This window comes from Monodon monoceros, unplaced genomic scaffold (assembly GCF_005190385.1).
Source record: "Monodon monoceros isolate NGI ecotype Baffin Bay Population unplaced genomic scaffold, NGI_Narwhal_1 Super_Scaffold_3, whole genome shotgun sequence".
Taxonomy (NCBI): domain Eukaryota; kingdom Metazoa; phylum Chordata; class Mammalia; order Artiodactyla; family Monodontidae; genus Monodon; species Monodon monoceros.
In genome coordinates this window covers 16,600,510-16,616,626 of record NW_021703780.1, presented here as the reverse complement: position 1 = coordinate 16,616,626, position 16,117 = coordinate 16,600,510, and positions in this window count along the sequence as shown.

Below are 16,117 nucleotides of genomic sequence, written 5' to 3'. Positions count from 1 at the left end.
GTGTTTTAACAAATGTGTACAGGGTTTTACTTGCTTAAAATTTGAGCATCACACGTTCAATTTGTACTACATGTCAGGTGCTTGGATGTTTTTGGTTTGATTTCTGATCTTCGTTCCTAACAGTGCAGGTAGGATTAACCTCCTTTTACAGATGAGGAAACAGAATCAGGAAGATGGCTGCTAACTGCCCCAGAGTCACAGACTTAGTGCTTGAGCTGAGATTTGAATCCAAGACGGTCCCAAGAGAGCCAATGGCCGTGGACCTTTCTATGAGGTATCCTGCTGGTGCGTCTCTTTGGACAATGAAATGTGAAATGATGTGCTTGTCCCTTAAATAGTTTGTGTGGTCCTGATGCTGCTCAGAACCTGAGCTCTAGTCCTTATGTGAGACAATGGAAGTTGAGAAGTAGCACTTTTGTGCCAGCATAGGAGGCTTACCCCAGTTTAACCAGGGAACCTTGTGGCAACCCTACTTTGCTGTCCCAGGAGGAATATTAGATAGTGGATAGAGGGAAGAGAATGTAGGTGCCTAAAATCTGTCAGGGTCTGTCTCCAACAGGAATATTTTGAGGTGCAAGACCAAGAAAAATACCCATCTTGCACACCAGCAAAAATGGTATACATCACCATTGGCATGGAGTGTGTGGAATAATCCATCTTACAATGAAATCTTTGAACTTGCAATATGATTTATGTCTGGGGTTCTCTATATTTAGTATCTTCATTTCTTAGAGAAGAACTTTGGTGGCGAGAGGAGAGGTGATCATTAGGGAGACCGGCAGTCCTGCTTTGCAGAGACTCTGCCAACCTCTCAGTCCTGGGCAAACAGGGACCACTGGTCCCTTAAGAGACCACTCAGAATCAATTACTCGTTATGGAATGGAAGCCAAGCCTGTGGAACCTGGGCTTATAGATTCTCTATTTCAGACAGTGCTAGGTCCTGGGACACCCTTTTCATATTATGAGGCCTTATTCAGTACTAAAAGGACAACACCTCCAAGAGCAATTGGTACCTTTTTTCCCCTGAGAACATTTAACCGTAGAAAAAATTTCAATTTAGGACTAAAGTTTAAACAGAAGATTGGGACTGTTCCTATTGCCTTAGAGTTCCTAGTTGTCCTAAACATAATATGCATTTAATAAATATGTTTTGGGTCGATGAGCTTTCAGTTTAAAAGAAATACTTTTTAGGGTTTGTTTTTGAAAAGGCCAGATTTGAAATATTCTATTTTAGCTCAACATCACTAATCATCGTGGAAATGTGAATCAAAACGACAAGATCTCACCTCACACCAGTCAGAATGGCTATCATCAAAAAGAACACAAGGATAGAAAGCCCAGAGATAAACCTATGCGCCTATGGTCACCTAATCTATGACAAAGTCGGTGAGAATATACAATGGAGAAAAGATCGTCTCTTCAATAAGTGGTGCTGGGAAAACTGGACAACTACATGTAAAAGAATGAAATTAGAACACTCCCTACCACCATACATGAAAATAAAATCAAAATGGATTAAAGACCTAAATGTAAGGCTGGATACTATAAAACACTTAGAGGAAAATATAGGAAGAACACTCTTTGACATAAATCACAGTAAGATCTTTTTCAATCCACTGCCTACAGTAATGAAAATAAAAACAAAAATAAACAAACAGGACCTAATTAAAAGCTTTTGCACAGCAAAGGAAACCGTAAACAAAACAAAAAGACAACCCTCAGAATGAGAGAAAATATTTGCAAACGAAGCAACTGACAAGGGAATAGTTTCCAAAATATACAAACAGCTCATGCAGCTCAATATCAAAAAAAACCAAACAACCCAATCAAAATATGGGCAGAAGACTTAAATAGACATTTCTCCAAAGAAGACATACAAGATGGCCAACAAACACATGAAAGGATGCTCAACATAACTAATTATTAGAGAAATGCAAGTTAAAACTACAATGTGGTATCACTTCATACTGGTCAGGTTGGCCATCATCAAAAAGTCTACAAACAATAAATGCCGGAGAGGGTATGGAGAAAAGGGAACCCTCCTACACTTTTGGTGGGAATGTAAATTGGTACAGCTATTATGGAGAACGGTATGGAGGTTCTTAAAAAACTAAAACTAGAGCTATCACGTGACCCAGCAATTCCACTCCTAGGCATATATCTGGAGAAAACCAGAATTCTAAAGGATGCATGCACCCTGATGTTCACTACAGCACTATTTACAATAGTCAGGACATAGAATCAACCTAAATGTCCATTGACAGAGGAATAAAGAAGATGTGGTACATATGTCCAATGGAATATTACTCTACTCAGCCATAAAAAGGAACAAAATAGTGCCATTTGCAGAGACGTGGATGGACTTAGAGATGGTCATAGAGAGTGAAGTAAGTCAGAAAGAGAAAAACAAATATGTGGAATCTAGAAAAATGGTACAGATGAACTTATTTGTAAAGGAGAAATAGAGTCACAGATGGAGAGAACAAACTTACAGTTATCAAGGGGGGAAGGAGAGGGTTGGATGAGTTAGGAGATTGGGATTGACATATATACACTACTATGTATAAAAGAGATAACTAATGAGAACCTACTGTATAGCACAGGGAACTCTACTCAGTGCTCTGTGGTGACCTCAGTGCCCTGTGGTGACCTAAATGGGAAGGAAATCTAAAAAAGAGTGGACGTATGGATACATATAACTGATTCACTTTGCTGCGCAGCAGAAACCAACAACATTGTAAAGCGACTATACTCCAATAAAAATTAATTAAAAAAAGGGACACAAGTAACAAATGTTGGCATGAAGGTGAAGAAAAGGGAGCCCTTGTACACTGTTGGTAGGAGTGAGATTTGGTACAGTCACTGTGGAAAACAGTATGGAGTTTCTCAAAAAACTAAAAGTAGAACTACCATATGACCCAACAATTCCACTCCTGGATATATATCCAAAAAACCCCAAAACACTACTTCAAAAAGAAACAAGCACCCCGGTGTTCACAACAGCATTATTTACAATTGCCAATGTATGGAAGCAACCTAAATGTCCATCAACAGATGAATGGGTAAAGAAGATACACACACAAACATATATACATATATATGTACACACACACATACTGGAATACTACTCAGCCATAAAAAAGAATGAAATTTTTCCATTTGCAGCAACATGGAGTGACTTAGAGGGCATTATGTATGCTCAGTGAAATAAGACAGAAAAAGACAAGTGCTGTATGACATCATTTATATGTGGAACCTAAAAAATACAACAAACTAGTGAATAAAACAAAAGAAGTAAACTCACAGATATAGAGAACAAACTAGTGGTTACCAGTAGGGAGAGGGAAGGGAGGGGCAACACAGGGGTAGGAGAAAAAAGGGGTTATTATGGGATTATATGAAATCATGTATATGAAACTTTTGAAAATTGTAAAGCACTATAGACTTTAAAGAATATTTCATTCAATTAAAAACATTTCTATTTTAGTTTTAAGGTTACCATAAAGAAGAGGAACATTATTCAGTAGTTGCAAAAAATCAGTAAGTGCTTCAGTCTGAGATTTTGACAGGCTGAGAGAGAAAAAGGCAGAAATCGGGAGGAAAAAAGAGGAGTTGGTGGGTGGTCCCAGAATGGGGTGGGTGTGCCCTCTGTACTCTGCAGGCTGAGGGCGGTGAGCAGAGGGTCCTTCTGGCCAGCCCTTCTCCACCTTGGCTGCACATCACAACCACAACAGGAAGTTTAAAAAGAAGTGATCGATGCCCAGCCTCGCGAGACACCACATCTTATCTCTTCTTGTCTCCAGCACTTGGCATAGTGCTTGACATGTAATGAAGAGTCAGTAAGTGTTCACTGAATGAATGAGGAATTGAAAGCATGTTTAATGCGTTGTTGGGTTTGACAGTTTTGATGGAGTCAGTTTTGTGCTGGGAAACATCTTTTCTGCTTTTCACAATTAGTTTTTGAAATGAAGGCATGTGTCTTCAGGGAATTCTGAAAGCACATTATGTGAAATAGCCACTCAGGCAGGCAGTTTACATAGTCTGAAACCCCCTGATCTGCCCATCCATTAATTAATGCATTTTCATATTTATCAAATTTTGTTGGGTCTGGAATGGGTCTGGCATTCTGTTAGGCACTGCAGGTAAAGATGCTGAAGACCCATTCTCTGCCCTTGAAGAGCTCACAATGTGACCAGAAAGACAAGATCCAGAGCATGTGCTGCAGGAATACCTGGGGGAATCCCAGCATGCAGAATGACAGAGTGATTGGTTGCTGTATCCTTGTTTTCCTGTAAGTTTGGAGCTACCTCATCTCACAGTGCCTGAAGGCTACCCAGCACAGCACCATCACCACTCACCAGCCTCTCGTCCGGGTGAAGTTAAGCCTGCCCTTATCCTGAAATTGGATGCTGCCTTTGCATCAAATCAGTACCAGTTAATGCAGTGGCCACCCAAAGGAGCAGGCTGTGCTTTCACAGTTGCCCATAGAGATAGTGGGGTGGCTAGTCCCCTCCTGGAAGGATCTTTAGTGAAGGTTCCAGGCTCAGTGAATGATGTGATGAGGCCCAAGAGGAAGGGCATTTGCTGAGAGAAGGCCCAGCCCACCTGAGCTTTGTCTGACTCCCTAAACTTACATAAGGCTACAAGCTCCAGGAACAATCGCAAGCTGCCATCCCACCCCCACCCCTGGGCTACAGGAGTGGTTGCAAGCCGCTGCCGCTGGACTCCTGGACTCCGGGAGAGGTCTTGAACTGTCACCATTTCCATCGTGTGCTCTGGGGGTACACGTGAGCTGCTGATGCCACTGAAAACCCCAGGACAGAGCACCAATCACCTCATCTGCACAGTCCCTACCAAGGGCATAATGGTCAGCACACACCGAGGAAAGTGGCGACAGACACCCACACTAAAAACAGCCCTCACACCAAAAATATTAAAGCTACACAGGGACACTCCCACATATATATAACCCTCTAAGACCACAGTAGATAATTGTTTCTCCTAAACCCCCAAAATAAGAGAAATATAAGTAAAATGAAGAAGCAGAGGAACCACTTCCAGTTAAAAGACCAAGAGAATTCTCTTGAAAGAACAAACAGTGAAACAGACCTCTTAAGTCTAATAGACACTGATTTCATAAAGGAGATAATGAAGATACTGAAGCAATTAAGAAAGGCTATTGACAGAAATGCAGAGTACTGTAAAAAGGAACTAGAGACTATAAAGATGAACCAAGAAAAATTAGAAAACTCATTTGCTGAGACAAAAGCTGAGCTAAAGGCAATGAATAGCAGAATGAGTAAATGACCTGGAAGATAGAATGATGGAAAGTACCCAATCAGGACAGCAGACAGAAGGCCAAATGAAAAAAAATGATACAAATGAATTTATTTACAAGATAGAAACAGACTCACATATTTAGAGAACTTATTATTACTGGGGGGAGGGGGAGGGGAAGTGGAGGGATAGATTGGGAGTTTGGGATTGACACAGACACACTGTTATATTTAAAATAGATAACCAACAAGGACCTACCATATAGCACAAGGAACTCTATTCAATATTCTGTAATAACCTATATGAGAAAAGAATTTGAAAAAGAATAGATACTTGTATATGTATAACTGAATCATTTTGCTGTACACCTGAAACTAACACACCATTGTTAATCAATGATACTCCAATATAAAATTAAAAAATTTTTTAAATGAAAGCAATATGAGACCTATGGGATAGTATAGAATGTGCTAATCTATGCATAATAGGGATTCCAGAAGGGGAAGAAGGAGGAAAGGGGAATGAAAATGTATTTGAAGAAATTATGGCTGAAAACTTCCCAAACTTAGACAAGGAAACATATCCAGGTACAGGAAGCACAGAGACAGCCCCAGACATCCACACTAAAAACAGCCCTCACACCAAAAATATTAAAGCTACACAGGGACACTCCCAAACAAGATAAACCCAAAACAGACATACACCAAGGCATGTTATAATAAAAATGACAAAAGTTAAAGATAAAGAGAGGATTCTAAAGGCAGCAAGAGAAAAACAAAGGGTTAATTACAAGGGAACCCCTATAAGGCTATCAGCTGATTTCTCTACAGAAATGTTGCAAGCCAGAAATGGAGTGGCAAGATATATTCAAAGTCCTGAAAGGGAAAAATCTGCAACCTAGGATACTCTACCCAGCAAGACTATCATTTAGAATAGAAGGAGAGAAAGAATTTCTCAGACAAGCAAAAACTAAAAGAATACAGCAATACTAATCCTAAAAGAAATATTTCTATTCTCTAAATAGAAAAGTAGTAAGAATCTATAGGAAAGAGAAAATCACAATTGGGAAGCAAATCACCCAAATAAGCCAGTACACAAATCAAAAAACAAAAAAAAAAATCAAAAAATTTCTGTGAAAGTGAAGATAACCACAGTGAACAGCAAAAGGATGAACGTGAAGATGTAAAAGAGGACATCAGAATCATAAAATGTGGGGGAGGAGAGTAAGAAAATAAGAAAATGTAGGGTTTTTTTCATTTCCTAGAAGGTGTTTGAGCCTATATGACTACCGGTCTAAGGCAACTAGATATAGGAAGCAGTTAATAATACTTGAAAAACAGGGTAAACACAAGTCAAAAACATACAATAGATTCACAAAAAACAAAAAGAAAAGAACATAAGTATAATACAAAAGGAAATCATCAAACCACAGAAGGAAGAACAGAAAGGGACACAGAAGAAACATAACATCAATGGGAAATCAGGTTTAAAATGGCAATAAATACATATCTATCAATAATTACCTTAAATGTCAATGGACTAAATGTTCCAATCTAAAGACACAGGGTGGCAGATTGGATAAAAAAAAAAAAAGAGCCTACAATATGCTGCCTATACAAGTCTCACTTTAGGGTAAAGGATACACGTAGATTGAAAGTGAGGGGATGGAAAAACACATTTCGTGAAACAGAAATGACAAGAAAGCGGGGGCCGCAATACTCATATCAGACAAAATAGACTTTAAAACAAAGGTTATAAAGAAAGATAAAAAAGGACACTATAGTAAGTCCCCTACATACAAACCTCCAAGTTATGAAATTTCAAAGATGCGAACATGCGTTCACATGTCCAATCACATAAGTTTGTTCACGTGTCTGGTGAACATTGTCACATGTGTGCATCCTCTACAAGTGGTTGTGCTTTTGTGTACTTTATTGTACAGTACTGTATAGAGTACAGTAGTACAGTATCTTTATTTCAAGCCCAGGATGTCCAGAAGCAAGTGTAAAAGCAGCGGTGATGTAGCTGGTACTACTGTACTTTTCAAGGTACTGTACTGTAATATTAAAAATGTTCTCTTTATTTTTTGTGTTTGTTTTTTATGTAGTATTTGTGTGAAAAGTATTATACACCTATTACAGTACAGTACTATATAGCCAACTGGGTTAGTTGGTTACCTAGGCTAACTTCGTTGGACTTATGAACAAATTGGACTTATGAACATGCTGTTGGAATGGAACTCATTTGTATGTAGGGGGCTTACTGTACATAATGATAAAAGGATCAATACAAGGATTTTACTCTCATATATATACAGCATATATACACCTAATATAGAAGCACCCAAATATATAAAACAAATACTAACAGACATAAAGGGAGCAATTGATAGGAATACCATAACAGTAGGAGACTTTAACACCCCACTCACATCAATGGACAGATCTTCTAGACAGAAATTCAATAAAGCAACAGAGATCCTAAATGATACAATAGAACAGTTAGACTTGATATTTTCAGGACACTACATCCAAAAAAAAAAAACCCAAACCAGAATACACATTCTTTTCAAATGCACATGGGACATTCTCTAGGATTGAGCACGTACTAGGGCACAAAACAAGCCTCAACAAATATGAGTCCAGAAATTAAGCATCTTTTCAGACCACAACGGCATGAAACTAGAAATCAACCACAGAAAATGAAATGAGAAAAAAATGATTACATGGAGACTAAACAACATGCTACTAAAAACCAATGGTCAACAATGAAATCAAAGAGGAAATTAAAAAATACCTTGAGACAAATGACAATGAAAACACAGCCATACAAAATCTATAGGATGCAGCAAAAGCGGTTCTTAGAGGGAAGTTCATAGCAATACAGGCCTTCCTCAAAGAACAAAAATCTCAAATAAACAACCTAACTTACCACCTAAGAGAATTAGAAAAAGAAGAACAAACAAAACCTAAAGTCAGCAGAAGGGAGGAAATAATAAAGATTAGAGAGGAAGTAAATAAAATAGAGATTAAAAAAGCAATAGAGAAAAATCAATAAAACCAAGAGCTGGTTCTCTGAAACGGTAAACAAGATTGACAAACCTCTAGCCAGGCTCACCAAGAAATGGAGAGAACCCAAATAAACAAAATAAGAAATGAAAAAGGAGACATAACAACTGATACTGCAGAAATACAAAAAATCATAAGGGAATACGATGAACAATTATATGCCAACATATTCAACAACCTAGCAGAAATGGAGAAGTTTCTAGAAACATAGAGTTCACCAAAATTGAATCAAGAAGAAATAGATAATTTGAACAGACCAATCACTAGGAGTGAAATAGAATCTGTAATTTAAAAACTCCCTACAGACCAAAGTCGAGGACCAGATGGCTTCACAGAAGAATTATACCAAACACACGAAGAACTTATATTGATCCTTCTCAAACTCTTCCAAAAAACTGAAGAGGAGGGAACACTCCCAAAGACATTCTATGAAACCACCATCAACCTAATACCACAACCAGACAAAGACACCACCAAAAACGAAAATTACATGCCAATATCTTTGATGAATATAGATGCAAAAATTCTCAGCAAAATATTAGCAAACTGAATCCAATAACACATAAAAAAGGTCATATGTCACAACCAAGTGGAATTCATCCCATGTTCACAAGGATGGTTCACATATGCAAATCAATCAACATGATACACCATAGACAAAAGAAAAGACAAAAACCACATGATCATCTCAATAGTTGCAGAAAAAGCATTTGACAAAATTCAACATCCACTCATGATAGAAATTCTTACCAAACTGGGTATAGAGGGAACATATCTCAACATAACATGAGCTATTTATGACAAACCCACAGCCAAGATAATACTCATGGTGAAAAGCTGAAAGTCTTCCCACTAAAATCTGGAACAAGACAAAGATGCCCACTCTAACCTCTTCTATTCAACATAGTATTGGAAGTCCTAGCCACAGCAATCAGAAAAAGAAAGAAAAGGTATCCAAATTGGAAGGGAAGAGGTAAAATTGTCATTATATGCAGATGACATGATACTATATATAGAAAACCCTAAAGATTCCACACAAAAACTACTAGAACTGAAACAAATTCAGCAAGGAAACAGGATACAAGATTAACATACAGAAATCAGTTGCATTTCTTTACACTAGCAATGAAATATCAGAAAGGAAATGTAAAAAAAAAAACCCAATACCTTTTAAAATCACACCCCCAAAAATAAAATACTTAGAAATAAACCTGACAAAGGAGGTGAAAGACTTATATGCTGAAAACTGTAAAACAATAAAGGAAACTGAAGATGATTCAAAGAAATGGAAAGAAATCCCATGCTCTTGGATTGGAAGAATTAGTATTGTTAAAATGGCCATACTACCCAAAGCAATATACAGATTTAATGCAATCCCTATCAAATTACCCATGACATTTTTTACAGAACTAGAACAAATAATCCTAAAATTTATGTGGAACTATAAAAGACACAGAATTACCAAAGCAATCCTGAAGAGAAAGAATAAAGCAGGAGGCATAACCCTCCCAGACTTTAGACAATACTACAAAGCTACAGTAATCAAAACAGCATGGTATTGGCACAAAAACAGACATATGGATCAATGGAACAGAATAGAGAGTCCAGAAATAAACCCATACCCTTATGGTCAGTTACTCTTTGACAAATGAGGCAATCCTATATGATGGGAAAAAGTCTCTTCAGCAAGCAGTGTTGGAAAAGTTGGACAGCCACATGTAAATCAGTGAAGTTAGAACACACCCTTTCACCAGACACAAAAATAAATGCAAAATGGCTTAAAGACTTAAACATAAGACATGACACCATAAAACTTCTAGAAGAGAATGTAGGCAAAACATTCTCTGACATAAATCATACCAATGTTTTCGTAGGTCAGTCTCCAAAGGGAATAGAAACAAAAATAAACAAATGGGACCTAATCAAGCTTACAAGCTTTTTCATAGCAAAGGAAACCATAAACAAAATAAAAAGACAACCTACAGAATGGGAGAAAATATTTGCAGTTGATGTAACCGACAAGGGCTTAATTTCCAAAATACACAAACAGCTCATACAACTCAACAACAACAAAAAAACAAACGACCCAATCAAAAAATGGGCAGAAGACCTAAATAGACATTTCTCCAAAGAAGAAATACAAATGGCTAATAGGCACCTGAAAAGATGCTCAACATCACTAATTATTAGAGAAATGCAAATCAAAACTACAATGAGGTACCACCTCACACCGGTCAGAATGGCCATGATTAAGAACTCTACAAACAGCAAATGCTGGATAGGATGTGGAGAAAAGGGAACCCTCCTGCACTGTTGGTGGGAATGTAAGTTAGTAGAGTCACTATGGAAAACAGTGTGGAGGTTCCTCAGAAAACTAAAAATAGAATTACCATATGATCCAGCAATCCTACTTATGGGCATATATCCAGACAAAACTCTAATTCAAAAAGATACATGCATCCTATATTCATAGCAGCACTATGCACAATAGCTAAGACATGGAAACAACCTAAATGTCCATTGACAGATGAATGGATAAGGAAGATGTGGTACATATATACAGTGGAATACTACTCAGCCATAAAAAATGAATGAAATAATGCCATTTGCAGTAACATGGATGCAACTAGAGATTATCATACTAAGTGAAGTCAGAAAGAGACAAATACCATATGATATCACTTATATGTGGAATCTAAAATATGACACAAATGAACCTATCTATGAAACAGAAAGAGACTCGCAGACATAGAGAACAGACTTGTGGTTGCCAAGGGGAGGGGGTTAGGGGAGGGATGGAGTGGGAGGTTGGGCAGATGTAAGCTTTTATATATAGAATGGATAAACAACAAGGTCCTACTGTATGTCACAGAGGACTATATTCAGTATCCCATGATAAACCATAATGGAAAAGAATATTAAAAAAGAATGTATATGTGTGTGTGTATACATATATATGAATCACTTTGCTATACAGCAGAAATTAACACATTATAAATCAAGTATACTTCAATTAAAAAGAGCAAAAAAATAGATAAATTTATGTAAGGCTACCTCCCACATGCTGAGAGGAAGAAAACTAGCAGTTACTGGCAATTCCTTTCACATACATTACTTAATACAGTCTGGGAACTTGCTATTAATATCCTCTTTCTGCAAATGTGGAAGCCAGGGCTCAGAGACTAAGTAAGTTGCCCAAGGTCACCCAGCTTGTTAGAGCTGTGGCTTGGATCCTGGTCCGGCTAACTCTGAAGTCCATCTTGCCTCCTGGGGCAGAAGCCCTTTAACAAAGCATTTTAAAGCTGAAAGTAACTCTGTAAGACACCTGGTCCAGTGGTTTCCAAATGCAGGTGGGCTGACCCTGTCCCTTGGGGAGCTTGTTAAATAGGCAGGGGGTAGGGGCAGGAGGGATAGATTTGCTGTGGACAAAACGCTGACTGCCATCTAAGGGGAGGAGCAGAAATCCTATCCATGGAAGGTAATGGAAACCTTCCTCTGCTCTTACCTTCTGTGGGTTGGAGGGAAAGAGCAAACTGGTGGGGTGTAACCACACCAAATCATTCGACTCTGGTCAAGAGATGGCATGTTGAAGCTTCAGTCAGTGCCTGTGCTGCCATAAGACCTTTTGTTTAACATGATGCTCAGCCCAATTTGAAATATGCACAGGTGGGCCTAGACTTTTGGGACCTGATGTATTTTGTGGGAGCAAACTGCTTTGCTGGAAAAATGAACAGAAAGTTGGGGGAATTCACCGTACCTACTTGGGAGAAGAATGAGGCTGCAGAATCTGGGGACCTGAGAAGGGAATTCCCAGAGGTCAGGGTGACTTTTAAGAATAGGAAGGGGTAGAATTGCTGGGCTGTTCTGGAAGGTTCCTCTTACTGCCATAGCTAGAGATACCTTCCATCTTAAAGAAGGTGGGGATGGACCTTGGCTCCAGTTTGGGCTGGCACTGGGGGGAGAGAAGAGGACAGACTAAGAGAGAAAAATGCAGTCGCCACTAGAGATTGGAGCGAGATAAGCCCAGGAGTGATCGAAGCCTCCTATGAGAATCCCCCAAATGACTGATCAAAATATTGGCCATAGGGTGGGGGGGGTGCTATGCTTCCTCTCATCCCTGTACTTAGACAGTCAAGTGTCTTAGAAAGCGAGAGACTTGGGGGATATTCAGGGACTAGACAGATACTTGGCTACAGAGTCCAGGGTCCCACTCCGCAGATATTCTGGTTGAGTTAGTTATGCCCAGGAAGCAGTACTCTTATCTCACTCCTGGGATGGGAGCTCCTGGCTTAGTATTATAATTATTACATCTGAGGTAACTCGCGGGGGGTTTCATGACTTGCCAAGGCACCACCACATTGCTCTTCTGTAGCAGAGTTGAGGGTAGAACTAATTCTCTTGTTCCAGCAGAGTCTGTACGTCCCACAGGTACGTATGCTTCTGGCAGACACCCAGCGGCCTGAACTTCATGGGACGAATGGGGCTAAGAGGAGCCCTCTAAAGTTTTCTACGAGGATCCTTCGGACTAGCACGCCCCTGTAAGGCCTGCGGTAGTACAGGTGAGCCCTGGGTGTGCTTCCTCGGACCTGGACATCTGCACGCCCTGGGGACCAGTTGGCCCCCACATGTCGTGGCATGATGTCAGCTGCTAGGCCGCCTCGTGGTTTTTCCCGAACGGGTGATCCAGCCAGTGGAGGCAGGTGGGGAGCACTTTTCTGGACTGTACAGCGCCTTCTTCTCTGCCTTTCTGGATCCACATAGCCCTAAGGACCAAGTGGCCTCTTTTGTTCTCAAAACAAATTCATCTGGAATAAGCACTTTTGACATACAAATATACACGGTCCAAGCAGTTGCCAGCAACAATCGTCCATTCATTCCGGGCCTTCTGTCCATTGTCTTGTGTTTCACAGGCAAAACAACGTGTCAGCATTTCCAGCTGCAGTCCCGGGGTGCAACCCTCTCTGTGTTCACTGGCGCAGAAAAGCCTCAGAAGCTGGGACAAGTTTCCTGCCTGGTCACCAGCCCCTTTCTCCGTCCCGTCCTTCTCCAAGCTGCTGCCAGAGAACCTTCCTGGATGGCCCATCAGGCCTAGGTCCTCTTCATAAAACCTTCTGTTGCCTCCTGCTGTCAACAGCAGAAAACCCACCCCTTCCCTTCTGACCCGAACCAGCCTGGTTTCTGCCCCGCGATGCAGCTGCCCCACTTAGAGCCCCGTCCTGGCAGCCTGGGGCATTGGTGACTCCGTGCCTTTGTACCTTTTATTGTCACTGCCTGAAGACCTACCTTTTCTGAGCCGGCACTTCCCAGAGCAAGAGAGACATGCCTTTCTAGCAGAGAAAACAGAGCATATAAGATGCTGCTTTCACTGTGCCAGCTTCCTCCACTGGCCTCTGGATTCTGCTCCGAGATGCCCAACACCACCTTGTGTCCCAAGTGATGTGATTTCATTTGTCTCTCCCCAACCAGACTGCCAGCTGCCTGACCACTACGAGTTGTGTTTATCTTTATACCTTCATACTTATCAAGGCACTGACTCACATGGGGACTAGAGCCAACTGTTAGTTGAACAAATGAGGGAAGGAATAGATTCTACTCCCTCTGGCAGTATTGTTTCCCTGGGGTGAGGGGGCAACTTGGGGAGGCAGGTTGGAGTTGCAGCCCTGGCCCCTGTGTTTAGAGACCAGCCCTAATCATGACCAAAGGCTCCACGGTCCCTTGTCCTTGCACATCCAAGTTTCCCCTTGCATGGGGTGCTGGACCAAGCTCTTCCGGCCACTGGGGTTCAGGTGCGGTAAGATCAGTGTTGCTGGAACCAAGTCCCTGGGGGGTGTCCACTCACTGGGCTCCGTGTTGCTGAGATCTTCATCTTTTACAACTTGGAGTAATTTAAGTTTCTGTTGTCTGCATAACCAAGGCTTCATTTATCCATCCCTTGCTAATGGACTTTGTCTTCAGCTGCTTGGGCTGCCATCACAAAGTCCCACAGACTAGGTGGCTTAAACAAAAGAAAGTTATTGTCTCACAGTCTGGAGGCCAGAAGTTCGAGATCGAGGTGTTGGCAGCGTTGGTGTCTTCTGAAGCCTCTCTCCCTCCCCGGCAGATGGCCGTCTTCTCCCTCGATCTTCATATGGGCTTCTCTGGTACATATCTGTGTTCTAATCTCCTCTTACAAGGACGACAATCATTGGATTAGAGCCTACCCACAATAACTACATTTTAACTTAATTACCTCTTTCAAGTCCCTGTTTCCAAATACAGTCAGTCACATTCTGGGGTACTGGAGTTAGAACTTTATATAAGAATTTAGGGAGGACACAGTTCAGCTCATCCAGAACTTCAGGCCGTCCTCAGTGTTTCCATGGTAATAAACCAAGCTGGAGTGCACATCCTTTTGTATTTCTCCGTGCACACATGGCTGATAAGGTAGATACAGGGAAATGGAATTGCAGGAATCCTAGGAAATGGATTATTGCCTGTCTATGTGTTATTGTTCTCCAACCAGTTATAGGAATTTTCCCATAGCCCTGCAGGGTATAACAGTTCTTGGTTCACAGTCACATCAGACTTGGTATTACCAGACCATCGTTTTGTGCCAATCTGATCATTGTGAAAAAATATACAGAGAAAAATAATTCTCCTTCCTAGGTCTGTCCTCAGTGCTCCTGTTTCTTCCCTAGAGGCAGCCATTGTTATCTTCTTTGTATACAGCCTTTCAAATTCTGTCCCCCAGATCCAGCTTTTCAGAAATATCATGAACATTTCTCCATGTTATTGCAGAAACTTCCTAAAAGTTGTTTTTAATGGCTGCATCGTATTCTGTGGATGAATGTGGCATAGTTTTGAAAAACACCCCCTAATGGTTGGACACTGGTTGTTGCTTTGTTAAAAATATTCCTTCCAGAAAATTTTAAAATTCAAGAATAAAGCATCTATAATCCCAGTACCTGTTGACATGTTATTATATTTCTAGTTTTTTTGTAGTTAAAAATGTTTTTCATATTCTTATAGGTACTTATTTGTACAAAAGCCTAAGACTTCCTATGGAGTTCGGAATTCTATTTTTTATTCAACTTTACAGTGTGAGCATGTCCTTGAGTCATAAAATCCAACATCCCTTCCTCTTCTGCTCCAGTGAGCCCATCGAAGAATGAAAATCAGGGAGGACATACTGGGGGTGGGCTTGAACATGGGCTCATAACTTAGTTAATTTTTTAAAAGGTAAATTAATTGCTAACTTTAGCTCTTTAAATTATTATTAGTAAGAAATTACTTTGACTTATCCCTACAACCCATGGAGGCTGAAGCCTGCGTCTCTGAGCCTGTTAACCCACTGCCTGTTGCGTGACTCCATTGAGCCTCTCAGTAAGTAGGATGTGTATGTGAAGGAAATATGAGCCTGTAAGGCAAAGCAGCGCTTTTCTTTATAACGTGGAACCCTCGTCTGAAAGCTACCAAGCAGAAAGCGTTCTAACAGAATGAGTTCCCTGCCTTCTCAGGGTGGCCAAAAAGAAAAAAACAAAGAAAAAAAAAGATTAGGAGAAAGAATCTCAGTAGAGAACACTATTAAAGTACGTAAACTTCAAAAGTTGCTGGGACCTTTAAAAAATCCACAAGCACATTCTGCACCAATAGATCTCGTATGAATAAAGTATTTAAATTAAACTTCAGGTTTGTCAATGCTCAGTATAGCTGAAGTGGAAATTGTGAGCGTGGTTAACATAATTGTGGTCTTTTAAAAACTTGTAAAAACTTGAAACAATGATTTGCAAACT